Consider the following 17679-nt stretch of genomic DNA (forward strand, 5'->3'; position numbering starts at 1 on the left):
CACGGACCCGTGTCCCCTGCATCGGCAGGCGGACTCTCAACCACTGCGCCACCAGGGAAGCCCCCATAAAGTTTTAAAACAGATAAAACCAATCTGTTGTATGGGAATCACATAATAGGTCACTTTGAGGGTGGAATTCAGTGAGCAGAGGAATGAAGAAACTTCCTCATTCCTATGAAGAAACTTCTTCATTCTTCTATGTAGAGAAAGATGGAGAAACAACATTCACAGCAGTAGTTCTGTCTTTTCTGATAGGAGAGCTGGAGAGCTTAAACTGAATCGTTAGGCAAGACATATTACAGTGGCAGTAATTTTTTCTTCTGGTCCCTGAAGGTAGTATCAGTCAGTGGGAACCCAACCCCTGAGAGTAGCATTGGGAGTTGAATGTGTGGATCCCTAGATAAGTGCATGCAGGAGCATTGTGTTTAGGCTGTGGACTGGAAGTGTTTGTCAAGAGGGCCCAAGGTTGTAAATGGAGACTCATACCACCAAAAAAGGTAAAGGGCAAGGTAAACTATTTACCTTTAACTTTCTGATTTTTTTTTCAAAATTTAAACACAAACAGTTATTAAACCTCCAGATGTTTCCCCAAAAAAGGCTACAATGAGCAAAATAACAGTCTTGAGGAAATGGACAGGCACACAGAAATTCTAATCTCTACCAATCCTCAAAAACATTACTGTGCATATACTGGAATTTCCATCTTTCTTCTCTTTGTGTCACTCTATTATGTTTCATCTGTATTAAAAAGAAATTAGATAATTTGCTCTGCTGCCCGTCCTCATTTCCTTGAGCATTTCATTTCTATTTTTTTAAATTTATTTATTTATTTATTTATTTATTTTTGGCTGTGTTGGGTCTTCGTTTCTGTGCGAGGGCTTTCTCTAGTTGTGGCAAGCGGGGGCCACTCTTCATTGCGGTGCGCGGGCCTCTCACTATCGCGGCCTCTCTTGTTGCGGAGCACAGGCTCCAGACACGCAGGCTCAGTAGTTGTGGCTCACGGGCCTAGTTGCTCCGCGGCATGTGGGATCCTCCCAGACCAGGGCTCGAACCCGTGTGCCCTGCATTGGCAGGCAGATTCTCAACCACTGCGCCACCAGGGAAGCCCGAGCATTTCATTTCTTAAAACAAATGAAAATATGCTATGATCATAATGCATGACAACTCAGAAAATAGAAACTGAGCATTTTAATTGCCATTTAAAATCCTTTGGTATTTCATTTACAAGAATTTTACTTATTGTCCTACATATGCATTTCTGTGATACCTAAATAAATGACATCTTCCATAATTATTTCATTGTCACCTCCGAGATCCCTAGATTTTGAGAACTGAAAATGAAATATTCCTTTATACCCTACAAAAAAGATAGCAAAGTTTATATAGCATATGTTTATATGAAGGTCAAAAAGGGAGGGGGCGCCACCCAACAGTAGGTGATGTTAACCTACCCATAGGCCTCTTCACTAGAATCCATCTTGGCTAACAGATGCACACGTGCACATAGGAGGACCCTGAGATATACCAAATATGGATTCAGAACCAGGCAAAGCAAGATGATTGGCCAAAGGAAACCTGGAAGAAATGCCCCATAAAAGTGATTCCAACTACCGTGAGGGTATGAGTCTCTCTCTGAGCCCACCCATGTGTCCATCCACATGTACTCTTTTTCCTCTTAATAAACACTTTACTTGTTTCACTACTTTCCATCTCTGTGTGGAAATTCATTTCTACACAGCTGACAGGCCAGGACCTTGTCACTGGCCACTGGTCCCCTGTAGTCCAGTGGTTAGGGTTCAGTGCTCTCACTGCCACAGCCCAACCTCAGTCTCTGGTCAGGAACAGAAATCCTGCTCCAAACTGCTGCAGGCCGGGGCCACGTGAGATCAGAGGGAAGGTTAAAGGTTCTTTCTGAGTCTTTTGGGCTCAGTCTTTTGCTTTCAGTTCAAAATAATTCTCATGCCAAAATGGCACATCTCGGGGTGGCCTGCCCTAAATTCCATCATTATCATGCCACTTATGTGCTTCAAAATCTTCAGTAGACACAACTGCTTGTGGGGAGTCAATACAAATATCTAATTTGGGTACAAAGACTTTAATCTATCTTCAAAATCCACTTGTAAGCTTGTTATCAAAAACAGCCTGGTATACAAGATGCCATTATAGATACACACCCTTTATATTTGCATTTATTTCTGTCTCTCCACGTGAAGTATCTGCTCTAATTTTCTCACTTATGCAAATCCAAGATCTTTTTTCAGTCAAGATTCTTTTTTTATGCTTTGAGCATAAGCCCACTCAAACTAAATGAAGTAACATATGAAAGGTTAATTGTTAGTGTAAAGTGATTTCACTATAACAGAGAACCAGGAATAAACTCCATGCACGTGAACTGAAAAGTCAAAAACCTATGCCCGTTTCTCCCTTCTCATTTCTCCTTTCTCTGCTTCTCCCTAAAAAAGTGCAACCTAAAAGTTGAGAGTTACGTTTTATTTGGTGGACAAAACTGAGGACCTTAGCCTGGGGACACAGCATCTCACATAGCTCTGAAAGACAGCTCCAAAGAGGTAAGGGAGGATATGTAAGAGTTTTTGCAAAAAGACCAGTAGTCAGAACATCAAAAGATTATTGTTAATTAAAGAAAACCAAACATCTCAAGTTAATGAATTTAGCACTTTTCCTTGTATGGGAAGATGCAAGGGTGTGGGCTCACTGAAATCATTCCTTTGATATGTACCTTAACTATCTAGGGCCAGTGGTTGATGGCTTGATGGTGGACATCCTGTTGAGTTCCCTCAAGGCTAACCTTCTGGGGCAGCTGTAGTGGCTGATGGCTGCTACATCCTTTGTTTACTGATATGGCAGGTGGCATTCTTACTCCACAGGACCAACTCAAATCTTGTCTTTCTGTGGACAAGTTGCCTCTGCTTACTACTCATTTACACATAGCCCAACAAGGCCATGAGAGTCAACTGTGCATGTTGAGTTTTCTTCCTTTTAGGCAACACCAGTACCCACTTGGTTCAGATGTTTTTTCTTTAAGGACCACTATACATCTTCTAGCTTCCACAGAGTCATTCATTTATCCCTGGAAGGGCCAGCCTTGGCCTCTAGCAATTTTTGCATACATTGACAAATTTCAAATAACTGCTAGAAGTATTTGAGTATAAACTATTTGAATTGGGAATAGCAAACTTGTTCATGAACCATAGTTTAGATACAACCCCCAAGAATGCTCTCTATTCTTTGGGTTATGGAAAGTGTTCAGACACAAAGAGAAATTTTGTATAGAAACAAGAGAGAAATTTTGTAATAAGGACGATAAGTGACTTTTAAAGTATACTTGCTAACATTAGGACAAGCTATCACTGATAATCCTTCTCCTTACTATATAACCTATTTAAATAATTCCTCATTAGATGTTTGGACTCAAATTCATCTGCAGTAACTTTAGAATTTTGTATAGGTAAACAAGATAATTTTGGATCCTGGTCCTATAATGAGAAAAACAAACAAAAAATCCTTTGTTGGGCTTCCCTGGTGTCGCAGTGGTTGAGAGTCCGCCTGCCGATGCAGGGGACACGGGTTCGTGCCCTGGTCCGGGAAGATCCCACATGCCGCGGAGCAGCTGGGGCCGTGAGCCATGGCCGCTGAGCCTGCGCGTCCGGAGCCTGTGCTCTGCAACGGGAGAGGCCGCAACAGTGAGACGCCCGCGTACCGCAAAAAAAAAAAAAAAAAAAAAATCCTTTGTTTTATCATTACAACTGTGGCTATTTGCCTAAGAACTGTATAGCATATGTCAGTGAAAATTCTGAAAGGTATGGAAATTAATTGGAAAAATTCCAGTATATAATGGGAATATCATAAATTCTATCCCATGCTCATATAACTCTAAAATGCAGAGATGTTTTCCTAATCTCTGTACTAATGTACAAGATTGTCTTCATAGATTTGCAATAATTTACATGTAGGGAGCATTAGAGATAAATATATTTTATCTATTTTATCTGCAGGCTGCAATTAATTTTTTCTTACTTGTATGTGTGTGTCTCCACAGCAAGAGCATCTGCTTTTACTCATTTTTCCATCATATTTGTAGCATGCACCAAATATGGATTATCTGATTCTAGACTGACATGCTTTTGAAGAGAATACATCTCACAAAGTAATGCCTTGGGCTATGTGTAGAAAGGGGATTTTCTGACAAAAGAATATCATGGCATCTCTTACACAAATGTTAATATCAGTTTCCCCTAACAAAACCTGTAAATGGCGCCCTGAGGCATACCTTGCACTTTTTAAGTGTTTCCTTAAAAAGAACAAGAACAGTGGCCCTGCCAAGCAACAAGTATTACAAAATATACATTCTATTAATACTTTCTCTTTCCTAGGTTGAAAAAAAATGGCCTGAAAAGAGGATCATAGACCTACTGATTAGGAAACTATTGATCTGTGTTATGGTCTGAATGTTTGTGTCCCCCCAGATACATATGTTGAAATCCTAACCCCCAGGATGATAATATTAGATGGGGGTCTTTGGGAGATGATTAGATCATGCGGGTGGAGATCTCAAGGTTGCCATTAATGCCTTCATAAAATTGACCCAAAAAGCTAGCTTGCCACTTCTGCCATGTGAAGTTACCATGAAAAGACAGCCATCTATGAGGAAGCAGACTCTCACCAGACGTTGTAGCTGCCAGTGACGCAATCTTGAACTTACCAATCTCCAGAATTGCGAGAAATAAATGTTTGTTGTTAATAAGCCAGACAGTTTATAGTATTTTTAGTATATTATAGCAGCTCAAATGGACTAAAGCAACCTGGGGTTTTTGATAATTTGGATTTGATAGGCTAAGTATTGCTTTCAAACTGTTGATGGTGAAAAAATTTTTTAAATAGTGAAAGTTAAGTTCTATGAATCATTTTTATGCCCCTTCGACACTTGAAATAGTAGTTATTTAATAATTATTTCTTAATTTATTAAATGACTGAATAATTAATAATTATTAATTTATTAAATTATTTCTTAAATTATTTCTTAATTTCTTAAATTTATTTCTTATTTTTATTAAGAAATAAAATTATTTCTTAATTAATTAAATGACTTTATTAAAAGTACAAATGAAGCACTTCAACTTGTACTTCACAAGTACAATAGAAGAGCCCATATTTAAAAAGACATCCTCTGAGCAGTCTACATCCTCATTATAAATGGCCTTTATCTAAGTGTAGCACATATTCTCTTCCTCAGCCTTCTTGCTCACATGAAGAACAGGTGTTATTCTTTGGCTTAATGTCTATTTTCAGTTTCCAAAATTGTGGTGGATATAGACACTAATTACAAGCCACCAGCAATCTCCTATCTCTCCATCTCTTATGAGGCTCAGCAATTGCTAAATCAAGTTGAGAAGGGAGTAAAAATTCAGAGAAATCACCAACTCCTATCAAACACCATATAGTTAGTTCTTATGCCTGGCATTTTTTTTCTACTAGAAAAATCTTTGTAAGTCTGCCCTTTATCTTTACCAGTGTTAAATAATATCAAAGTTGAACACTAGTTAAGGTGGTAAAAGCCAATATTGTTCAGAACTATTGTAATAGGGGAAAAGAGACCTCATTATAGAACTGGGCTCAATTCCAAATACAAATGGGCAAAAGGGAATATATGTCCAAAGACCAGGGTAGAAGTCAACAGACAGAGAATTACTAAGAGGACACACCAGTGGTTTGGGGAGATTCTGCCTAAACCAACCTAACAGAATTCTTTCTGAAGGCAGATCAGGGTGATCAGACGCTGAAACCACACACCTCAGATTGGGACTCAAACCAAATCACACCTGAGATGGGACTTGAACCCACAATTTCTAGCTTACAAAGGGACTCAAATCCACAATCTCCCAGCTGAAACTGCACATCTTGTCTCAGGACTTAATAAAGCTCAGGTTCTTTGCATCTCAGCACAGAAGGAATTCAGTGAGAGACAAAGTGATAGGCAAGAAGTAGATTTATCAGTAACCTTTGTAAAGAGGTTGCAGGAAAATGGGGCATGAGAGGATGGTCATGTCCCAGGTCTTGGGTGAGTCTCTGGGGTGGGCCAACAAATGAGGGCCCTTGGCTTCATGCAGTAAAGAACTCAAGAGCGAGCCATAGTAAAGTGAAAGCAGAGATACACCTTCCATGGGCAGAATGCAGTCTATCTCAAAGGGTGAGGGCAGCCTTGGGAGAAACACACTGCACAGACAGAGTGTGGGCCTTCTCAGAAGATGAAAAGTGCTGAAATATAGGGTGGTTAGTTTTCGTGGGCTGGGTAATTTCATAGGCTAATGAATTGGAGGATTATTCCAACTATTTCAGGGAAGGGGTGGTGATTTCCAGGAATTGGGCCACCACCCACTTTTTGGCCTTTTATGGTTGGCCTCAGAACTGTCATGGTGTCTGTGGGTGTGTCATTTAGCTAATGTATTAAAATGAGCATATAATGAGGCTCAAGGTCTCCTGGAGGTCGAATCTTCCACCATCTTGAGCCTAGTTGGTTCTAACCAGTTTATGTCGTATCCTCAATGACTGTATAATTCTTTTAAAAGTTGTGTTCTGCCCCCTAGCCTCCTGTCTCAACACCACCTAGGTGATGGTGGATGTTAAGGACTCTATTACATATTGAGGGCGATCAGATTTGGAGGATGAGAAAATTCTAGCTAAAAAGAATAACAGGTATTTTGCAAAAATTGAGCAATGCAGAGATAAACATAGGAGTCCAAAAGTGGGAGTCCCATAGAAAAAGAGTTTAAGGGAGACTGAGTAGAGTTTGATCAAAAAGAGAATCAATCTTTGGCACCAGAAATTAGACTTCTTGGGCTTCCCTTGAAATGCTAGGGGAACTCCTGGAGGTCCAGGAATTGTGTTATGTTTAGGAGACATAAAGATATATAAAGTGCAGGTCTATCTGTGAACATAGGGCTTTAACACCTAATTATGATCCAGGAGAAAGTTGTCATCTCCTTGTGAAAATAATATAACCTGTCAAACAATTAAACAGAAATATCCAATAGCCTCTGCCCAGACTGAATGGAACAGTTGATATGGGGAATTGGAGAAGGGTGGCCCAAGTCAGTCACAAAACTTCATGAAAGATGTAAATCAGGAGCTAAAAACTGACAGTTCAGCCTCCATGAACAAACGGGTGGAAATAGTTGCACTGGTATTTTTCGTTCTAAAATTATTATAAGACATTGAAATTTGTATCCTTTACTTTGACAAATCCTAAAAGACAGTAATCATTTCTCTTGCTCTCAACAGTTTCTGTGAATTACCTAATGTGATTCACCCGAGGCCCAGCATATGTCACTCCACCAGACAGATTGCAGACATGGCAGCCACAGGCACTGAGCTCTGCTGCACCAAGCCAGCTCCTAATGAGAAGACGTCAACTCTCTGCAATGAGCCAGGCCCAGAATCACAAGCTGAAACCAGCGTTTGAAGTTAATCTTAGAGTCATTAACTCTTCAACTTACTCCAGTGTGAGTTAAAGAATTTTTGTTAAACTGACTTCACAGACATTTTATGAAATTATTTGACCAGTTTAAGAAAGATCTTCTATGTTACCCAATTTCTACTCTAGCAGAAAGGCTGCTTCCAAGAGACCTTCTTTTCAATTTATTCATATTCAGCTTTTTTCTGAATTAACCATCTATCAAGGGAACCCATCAAAAGAGTAGAAAAAAGTAAAGCACCCCATCAAAAAAAGTTCCCTGGCAAGTGAGAGGGGGTGCATGACATTAGGAGCTCTGTTTAGGGAAGGAAATGTTGTCGAGGTTGTGGATACCATTTTTGTCAGTGTCTATCTACCAATAATGGAGGTTGGCAGATTCAGGGTGAAGTGTTTCTGGAGCTCCTCTAGACACTTCCTAAGAAGCCCAACTGCCCTCTCATGTGAGCTGGTTGGTATGCAGTATTGGTCCAAGGGGAATAAACTTCTTTTCACAAGACATGCCACCCTTTGGAAAACACATGGCTGCTTGGACTTGCTGGCTATAGGGATAGTTTATTGTGGGTTAAACTGAGATTAAGATATGAATTATTACATATGATGATTTTTTTAAAGTTTAACAACTGGACTTTGCAGAGGTGGAATAGGTGCCTGTCTGGATTGTATGATTTCAGTGGCACTGGTTAGCTTGTTTATCCAAATTCCCATTTTGCTCCTCTCCCGCTATGATATTGTGGTAAACCACCTTGCACACTATTTCTTAAGAGTCCCATAATTTACTTGGTCAAATCTCACTGTGGAAGGCATCATATCTTTTCCATATTGGGGCTCGAAAAGATTAACTATATTAACATGAAAATCAAAAAAGACTCAAACCCATTGACATTTATCGAGTAGCAGTTATGTGACCTATATATAAAGCAAGAAGCCTATAGAGTAGAATTAGTGTGTTAGTTAATGATTTATTAATAGTTGGAACAGCACTAACATAAAACTGGCATACAGTCTATAGTTTATAAGGTGAAAGAAGGCAGTGCATACAGATTTCTATAATTCATGAGTTGACAAAATGAGAAACTGGTTGGTGATGATGGATCAAATTAATTATAAGGGACCACCTCCTGGAGATGTAGCTACCTTAATGCAAACTATCTGAAGATGAATATTTACAAAAGTATTCTTCGCTTTATGGAAGACTTTTCTCACTTTTTCATCTTCTCTGCTATATCCGTTTGTTAAAAACAATAGAACAAAACAAACAAGAATTTTAGGAACACTTTTCTGAAGCAAAGGAAGGTGAAGATGCATTTATTCCATTTAAATTCCCAGGCTGAATTAACTCTCTAAAATAAAAACCTATTCTAGGGCTTCCCTGGTGGCACAGTGGTTGAGAGTCTGCCTGCCAATGCAGGGGCACGGGTTCGAGCCCTGGTCTGGGAGGATCCCACATGCCGCCGAGCAACTGGGCCCATGAGCCACAACTGCTGAGCCTGCGCGTCTGGAGCCTGTGTTCCGCAACAAGAAGGAGCGACAGTGAGAGGCCCACGCACTGTGATGAAGAGGGGCCCCTGCTTGCCACAACTGGAGAAAGCCCTCGCACAGAAACGAAGACCCAACACGGCCAAAAATAAATAAATTAATTAATTTAAAAAAACACAAAAAACCTATTCTAGGCTTCCTTGGGCAGCTGTTAAATACTTGTTCAGATTGTTTTAGTTCTTACAAAGCCTGGCTTGATGTAACACAGATACCTTCTAGAAGGCCAGTGGTCACCTGCATAAAGGAGTTTTCATAGTTTGGGGGGCATTTACATGAGACAAGTCAGACAGTTGTCCCACAAAGGAAGATGGAGAGAGCAGTGTTGTGAATTCTCAGTGCAACTTGATTTTTCTTTCTATTACTGATGGGAGAAATACTGATAATAATATCTTTACTTAAAATTAGATGGCTTACATTCTAGTTATAATTGTAACCTAATTACTCTACTCCCCTTCATAAAACAGGAAATTTGGTATTGTTATCCTCATTTTATAAGAGGAAAAATGGTAGCTGACTAATTAATATTGGGCTGGCCAGAAAGTTCATTCTTTTTTTTTTCTGTAAGATGCGTCTAGTAGCGCTTAGTTGTCTTTAACTTTATTCAAAACAATTTTGTTAGATTGTATTGTGACAGCTGTCATATCAGTGTGCATTTAAAAAAAAAACTTATCAAAATTGGTGAATTTTTGTGTAGGCATTTTACTATTGAAGATGGAAGAAAAAAAGCAAACTTTTCAGCATGTTGTGCTTTATTATTTCAAGAAAGGTTAAAATGCAACTGAAACACCAAAAAGGATTTGTGCAGTGTATGGAGAAGGTGCTGTGACTGATCAAATATGTAAAAAGTGGTTTGTGGAGTTTCGTGCTGGAGATTTCTCCCTGGACGATGAACTGTACAATAATGTGGAACAGAAGAAATCATGGGGTAAGTGAAATGAACCACCACCAACCACACCAAAGGCTTGTCTTCATCCAAAGAAGACGATGTTGTGTATATGGTGGGATTGGAAGGGAATCCTCTATTATGAGCTCCTTCTGGAAAACCAAACGATTCTTTCCCACAAGTACTGCTCCCACTTAGACCAACTGAAAGCAACACTCAACGAAAAGCGTGTGGAATTAATCAACAGAAAACGCATAATCTTCCATTACGATGACACAAGACTGCATGTTTCTTTGATGACCAGGCAAAAACTGTTACATCTTAGCTGGGAAGTTTTGATTCCTCCACCATATTCACGAGACATTGCACCTTTGGATTTCCATTTATTTCTGTCTTTACGAAATTCTCTTAATGGAAAAAATTCAATTCCCTGGAAGATTGTAAAAGACACATGGAACAGTTCTTTGCTCAAAAAGATAAAAAGTTTTGGGAAGATAGAATTACGAAGTTGCCTGAAAAATGGCAGAAGGTAGTGGAACAAAACAGTGAATATGTTGTTCAATAGAGTTCTTGGTGAAAATGAAAAATGTGTCTTTTATTTTTACTTAAAAACCTAATGAATTTTTTGGCCAACCAATATTTTTGATGCCAGGAGAAGGAATTAACTTTCAAGTGACAAAGGTTTCTGCTCTAGTTTCCGTCTTTGATGAAAAGAAAAATAAGACAAATATTTTTAAAAGTTGGGTACCTTGGGGACTTTCTGCCCTCCTTGTTTTTTTTTTTTTCTTTGTGTGTGTGTGTGTGTGTGTGTGTGTGTGTGTGTGTGTGTGATTAATGCCCCTCACACTCCTTTTTGTGGACAATGGTGAGTGTTCCAACACATTACCCACAGGGGGGCAACCTCCAGGATGCCACAACATTTAAATATTTATTGCCCATTTCTTAAATGGAAGTTTCTTTTGTTGAGGTAGGGGAAACAAGAATTATATTAAGATGTCAAATATAATATCAGAAGTTTTCCTATAAACAGAAAATTATTATCCTCTAGTATCTTTTCCTTGTCATGTAATTCACATGAAGAAAAGCACTCTTTTTGACTTCTACAACTTGGAACTTGTTTTCCTAACATTGCTATTACACACATGAGGGTAAAGATCTCAACTGATGACTTTCATTTATTGTTTAAAATTTTTATTTATTTATTTTTTACTGAAATATAGTTGATTTACAATATTAGTTTCAGGTATACAACATATGATTGAATATTTTTATATATTATACTCCATTTAAATTCATTACAAAATAATGGCTATATTTCCCTGTGCTGCACAATATATCCTTGTTGCTTATTTGCTTCATACATAGTTGTTTGTATCTCTTAATCCCCTCCTCTCTAACTTGCCCCTCCCACTTTCTCTCTCTCGTGTGGTAATCACTAGTTTTTCCTCTGTTTCTGTTTCTGTTTTGTTATATTCATTTGTTTGTTTTATTTTTCAGATTCCACATATAAGTGATAACATAGTGTATTTGTCTTTCTCTGTCTGACTTATTCCACTAAACATAATATGCTCTAGGTCCATCCACAGTCAAAAATGGCAGAATTTCATTCTCTTTTTTATAGCTGAGTAATATTCCATTGATCATTTGATGACCTCTAACAAATTTAAGATAATAAGTTCTGAATACTAAACATATATAATCTAAACCAGATAGCATGGTCATGAAGAGAGAGAGAGACAGAGACAGAGAAAGAGGGAAGAAAGGAAGAAGAATGAAAGAAAGAAGAAAGGGAGAGAAACATAAAAGAAAGAGAAAAAGCAAAAAAGAATAATACTGAAAGAAATGAAATAAGAAAGAATTGTCAAGCTCACAAATCAAGATAAGGTCAAAGCCTGACTGATCCAACCTGTTACGATAAGAACCACTTTCAGATACAGACAATTTATTACTTGTATAGACAGTGAAAAGAAGAATAAACCAGATGTTCTTCTTGTGGTTCTCACCACACACCCAGAAAAGAACCACATGAGGGGGCTTCCCTGATGGTGCAGTGATTGAGAGTCCGCCTGCCGATGCAGGGGACATGGGTTCGTGCCCCGGTCTGGGAGGATCCCACATGCCGCGGAGCGGCTGGGCCCGTGAGCCATGGCCGCTGAGCCTGTGTGTCCGGAGCCTGTGCTCCGCAACAGGAGAGGCCACAACAGTAAGAGGTCTGTGTACCGCAAAAAAAAAAAAAAAAAAAAAAAAAAGAACCACATGAAACAAAAGTTAACAACCATGCAGGTCAGAGGATATGCAAGTCAGAGGATATGTCAGAGGATTTGTAGAAGCCAAATCTAGACTGGAGTTAAATGTTTTTTTTTTTTAATTCTGTAGGTCTATTCTAGGGGGAGTGAAGTAGAAATTACCCCAGAGGCAATGAGAAATCCCATGACAGCCTCTAAGGGAAGTTAGGAGGGCAAATGGGAGATGAATCTTAGCAGATTCAACAGCCCACCCATCCTCTCCTGTCCATGGAGGATCACAAAATGTCCTATCTACACTCTGAAAAACTGCAGCTCAAGCCTTTGTTTACAAGGGTGCATGCAAAATCTCTAGGATGGGCCAATTACTGTCCTACAAGAATCAGGGTTATGATAAAGCTTACTTTGGAGATTAAGAGCCTATAGACTGAAAGTAAAGATCTATTATTACCTTCCTCTTATTTATCAGCTTTCATTCATTCAATTAAAAGATTATTGAATAATTCCTGAGCATATACTCTGTGGCAGGTGTGGTGCTTTATATTAGAAAAACAAAGATGAGCAAGATGCACTACCCTTCCATCAGGAAGATAGAAGAGTGATGAGGAAGACAGTCTTGAAGCCATCTAACAGCGCTGTGACCGAATCCTGCATTGGGAGCAGAGGGGCCACAGTGCAGGTCAATGGCTTTAGGGAGGAAAGCTTCATGATCAAGGCAGCACAGACTATTTAAATCTTGAAAAGAGAAAACACTGTACTCTAGTTTTAAAAGGGAACGAGGCACACAATCCCAGACAAAGGTTACCAGTGAAAAAAGACTTAGTGGCACAAATCAAAGAATTTTAAGTTGGTCGGTGAGACGAAATGTGTGTCCATCCCCTCTACGTCTGATGGTGGGAGGATAGAGTAGGCAGAGATGTGAGGGGGGGGTGAGGGAACATTAAGATGGTGCTCAGTCATGTTCATCCTTGTGTACACCACGTTTTTAGGCTTTTATTGTGAAGGCTTTAAGGAGCTGTGAAATACTGGAGAAGGGGGGTGACAGTGGAATATGGTGTACATCACTGATCACGGTGAGGAGAATGGTTTGGAGAGGGTCACTCTGGGGGTCCAAAGCTAAATTAGAAACTTTTAAGTGAAGACAAAACGGAAATTAAGGAAAATCTGGTTTTAAAAGGGAAGGCTGCAAGCAAAATGTGAACCTCAGAAGGAGAATATTGTAATTCACATGAAGAAAAACACTCTTCCCTTTTAGACTCCTACAGTTTGGGACTTGTTTTTCTAAAATTGCTGTTGAAATTAACAGTTTAATTCACTTTTCCATTTATGAGATAAATGCTCATGTAATATAGTGCCATGGTGACATTCGTTTACTTTTGGATTTAATTTACATTGACGGCCTATTTGCCTGTTTTTATGGGAATTGAATTAGGTTGTCCATGTATAACACACAGCAAGTTTAATGAGCTTCAGACCTGTGGCCCAAAGCTACCTCTGTGTAAAAAGTGTTTCACTTGGGAAATTAGAATCTCTGTTGTCACCTTCATTAATCTGAAAGGGGAATTAGCTCTCCTTTGTATTACATATCTACAACAAGTGGAAACAGGATGATAAATAGTGATCTATCAGTTTCTGAAACAATTTACACTAAATCATTTTTGATTGTCTCTCGCTGCTAGTTACTTCATATGCAAGTACAAAACAAATGCCCAAGTGCATTAGAGTCCTCAGGGTCTTCTTCACAAATACAAAAGCTTTTTGGCAACTATTCCACATAAGCAGAAGTGGAAAGATAAGTCCTATAAAGACAAGGAAAACACTCCTGGACAGTTAATTATTGAGCAAGAAGAAAAAGCAAACATGACCTGCAAATCTAATAAAGAAAGGTTCTTTAATAATGCTCCCTACCCTTCTGGCACTTTGTACAGTTCAAGTCACTCTCATATACTTTATCCTGTGGGGTTCCCATAGAGGCCTTTTAAGGTAGTTCAGCCAAGCCATCTATGAGAGGTTAAGAAACTTGCCTAAGCACAGTGCCGAAAGGAACGTGCCCCGTTATAGGCTCTCAGTGTTTACGTGTAGTTGCAGTAACTACACGTTGAAAGAGGCAAAAGTGGTTATTCTCTTACACAGAACTGAAAGTCTAATTACAAAGAATTATACTCTACTAAAAAGTAAGAATTCTATGGCATCTAGATATATGGAACAGTAAGCTCTTCTTTGAAGGTATATGCTACAAGAAAACTGTCTTACCCACGTGACCCAGCAGAAGCAGACACTTCATCACGGTTACATAAATCTGTCCGGAAATGGGTCTAGAAGACAACTGAGAAAGCAGGAAGCAACAGGCTACAGGCAATTGGTGAAATCAAGTTTGTTTGCATTTCCTTCTCTAGCCCCATCTGTAGCCCTTCCCTGAGATATAGAAGTGAAAGTTTCTTCTTTGGCTCAAGTCTCTCCCTTTACATCTTTTTCAAAGCAGAACCAGGCTAAGGGCCATTTTAGGCAAAATGCCTGACAGATTGGAATGAGTCAATCACCCCTGCCAGATATTTATCAAACACAGCAGTAGATATTTTGCATTGTTTATGATTTGCTCTAAAATATGGTTGGGTTTTTTTTGTTTGTGTGTTTTTTTTTTTTTTTTTTGTGGTATGCGGGCCTCGCACTGTTGTGGCCTCTCCCGTTGCGGAGCACAGCCATGGCTCACGGGCCCAGCCGCTCCGCGGCATGTGGGATCCTCCCGGACCGGGGCACGAACCCGTGTCCCCTGCATCGGCAGGCGGACTCGCAACCACTTCGCCACCAGGGAAGCCCTAAAACATGTTTTATAACCTCATTTTTAGGTAAGAAAATGGAGATTCAACCAGTGAGAGCTTCATGTCCAAATTCAAGTGATATAAGCTTCTGAAGTGAAAAAAAATTGGGATTCACCTTTAGACTTCGAGCTTACATGTCTAGCTCTCTTCCCTAAATATGTGGCCCCCACTTCTCACTAAAATCAAGGAAATCATTAAATGTTTTTAATGGTGAAATATAATAATGAATATGATACAAGACTAGTTTTCACAGGTATGCCATTACTAATGATTAAAATCTGTATGTATTTGACCGAAAAGGCCAAAATTGGTGTGGGTACCCACCCTCTCACCATGGTGTTGCTGTACTGCTAACATTGTTTCAGACTGTGGCACTCTCGCTAATATTTTTCACATTAGGAAGAAGGGCTTTCTGAACTAAAAAGAAACCATATGTAGTTTCTATAGATGTAAGTATGAATTGGATATTCACCAGGTTATGCCTGACAGTCACCCGCCCTAATGGAAACCTCAAAAATAGGTACCAAAAATGTACTTTTACATTCACCATCTTGTCTTTGAAAACACTTGTCTCTTCTTTGAGGCTAGGTTTTTGGATGAAGGTAATAACCACCAATTCACAAGCAGATCACACTGCTTAATACTTTGCCTCAATGCACGTGCAAAGTGTTACGTGCGCCATTATCCCACTGGAATTTCTCATACAGAATTCCCCAGGTGTCTGCGTGTGTTCAGTCTCCACCTGCATGCCCTACGGACATGACTTTCTCCTAAGTGTAGCTTGGTCTCTTCTCGCAGCATTGATAAGACTTCAAGTTTAAAAACTCCCAGCACTTTCTCCCTCCCCCGCTGATGTGACATGTGGTTCGTGCTGAATACCGCCTCAGTCATGGTGTTAAAACAGACTCTCATGTTTCAGCATTTCAGCTGACTAAACGATGGCTTCAAGATTCAGTAGGTGCTCTGGAAACACTGGCTAGGGGTTTGTGCTATTAATACTGTCTTCTTTTCTGCCCTTTCGAGCATTGAGATACCAATTCCAGGAACTTCATGGTCAAAGACCAAGTCTTTTCGTCCCATAGATCAAGCCAACAGAAGACCCTGCCTCTGTTTAATTCCTGCTCAGCTCAAACTTTCTGCTGTGGCGTTGAGAGACAGGAAGCCACAGGCTTTCAAACACTCCAGATATAGATGGTTACTAATCTTTGACATGCAAAACTGTTGAAAATCTCAGCACTTAACACCCTGGGGAAGTGCTGCTAGACTGGAAGGCATGAAGTCATTGAGAATTTACAGTTCATTTCTCTGAAATGCTGAGAATAAGGCTGTTAATGCTCACAAAGCGCAGAGACAGGCCCTCTGAGGAGAAGGGGAGTCGGAAATGGAAGCTCAGAGAGATGAACCATGCAGCCTCCGTTCAGCTCCAACCTAGGCAGAAAGACAGCGCCCCGTGACCACATTCCACCACGCTGCCAGTAAGTCCATCATCATCATACTATTGCCTAAACAACTGCAGATTAATATTGTGTATTTAAATGTAAATCTTCATTTTTTTGTTTTTTTTTTGTTTCATAACTCTTCGGGAGAATATGACACATGCTTATTGTGAAAGACGCCAAAAAAACAGTAACAAGTACAAAGAGCACAAACTGAAAACCATAACCCACACTCCTAGTCAGTTACCAAACACTGGAAGTCTTCCTTGGTGAAATTTTTTTCTTTTTATTATTACCACCCCCCTATTTTTCTCATTAACTGCCCCCTGGAATATTGCAATTACTGTAGTTTATCTTTCTTCAACTCTTTTGGCCACCAGTACTGAAAACCTGTCCATAGTCTATCTAACACCACTATTATTATGCTGTTTTCCCATATGCAGTTGACCCTTGCACACATTGAGGTGCACTGGTCCTCTGTGCTATGTCAAATCCATGGTAGCCCTCCTAATCCGCTGTTCTGTATCCACGGATTCAACCAACAACAGATCGTGTAGACCTACAGTATTTATTGAAAAAATCCACATATAAGTGAACCCACACAGTTCAAATTTGTGTTATTCAAGGGTCAACTGTACAGACTTTAAATTCTTTCCTGATTTGTAGGGATAATGCTAATACTCAATATTTTAAATTTCTACCTCCCCACTGGCACTTACTTTTAAAATAAAACCATTTAAAATTGTGTATGTATTATTTACCCATTTCTTTACATATTTGATTCTGTACCTTCCCTTCCCTTCTCTTCTCTTAGCTTCTTCCCTTCCAGAATTATTTCACCTTCCTCTGTCTCCATTGAGTTATGAAACCTTTAAAAATGAGGCTAAATTAAAACCACAATAGGAGACAAGCACATTACCGCTAGAGAGCTGAACTTAACTGAACATGTTGTATATTGGGCTAGAATGCAGTGCAAGTTGGTAGATGTAAAGTAGTACAATCAATCTGGAAAATAATTAAGAAGTTTCTTAAAATTAAACATGCACCTTCCTTAAAACCTAGCCATTTCACCTCTAGGTATTTACCAAATGAAAATAAAAATATATGCTTATGCAAAGATTTGTACATGAATGTTTATGCCAGCTTTAATTGTAATAGCCAAAAACTAGAAACAACCCAAATATTATCAATGGGTAAATGGATCAACAAATCTTTCTATATCCATGGTAGTATGGAAAATACTCAATAACAAAAAGGAATGGACTGTTGATAT

The sequence above is a fragment of the Physeter macrocephalus genome, chromosome 2 (genome assembly GCF_002837175.3).
Source record: "Physeter macrocephalus isolate SW-GA chromosome 2, ASM283717v5, whole genome shotgun sequence".
Taxonomy (NCBI): Eukaryota; Metazoa; Chordata; class Mammalia; order Artiodactyla; family Physeteridae; genus Physeter; species Physeter macrocephalus.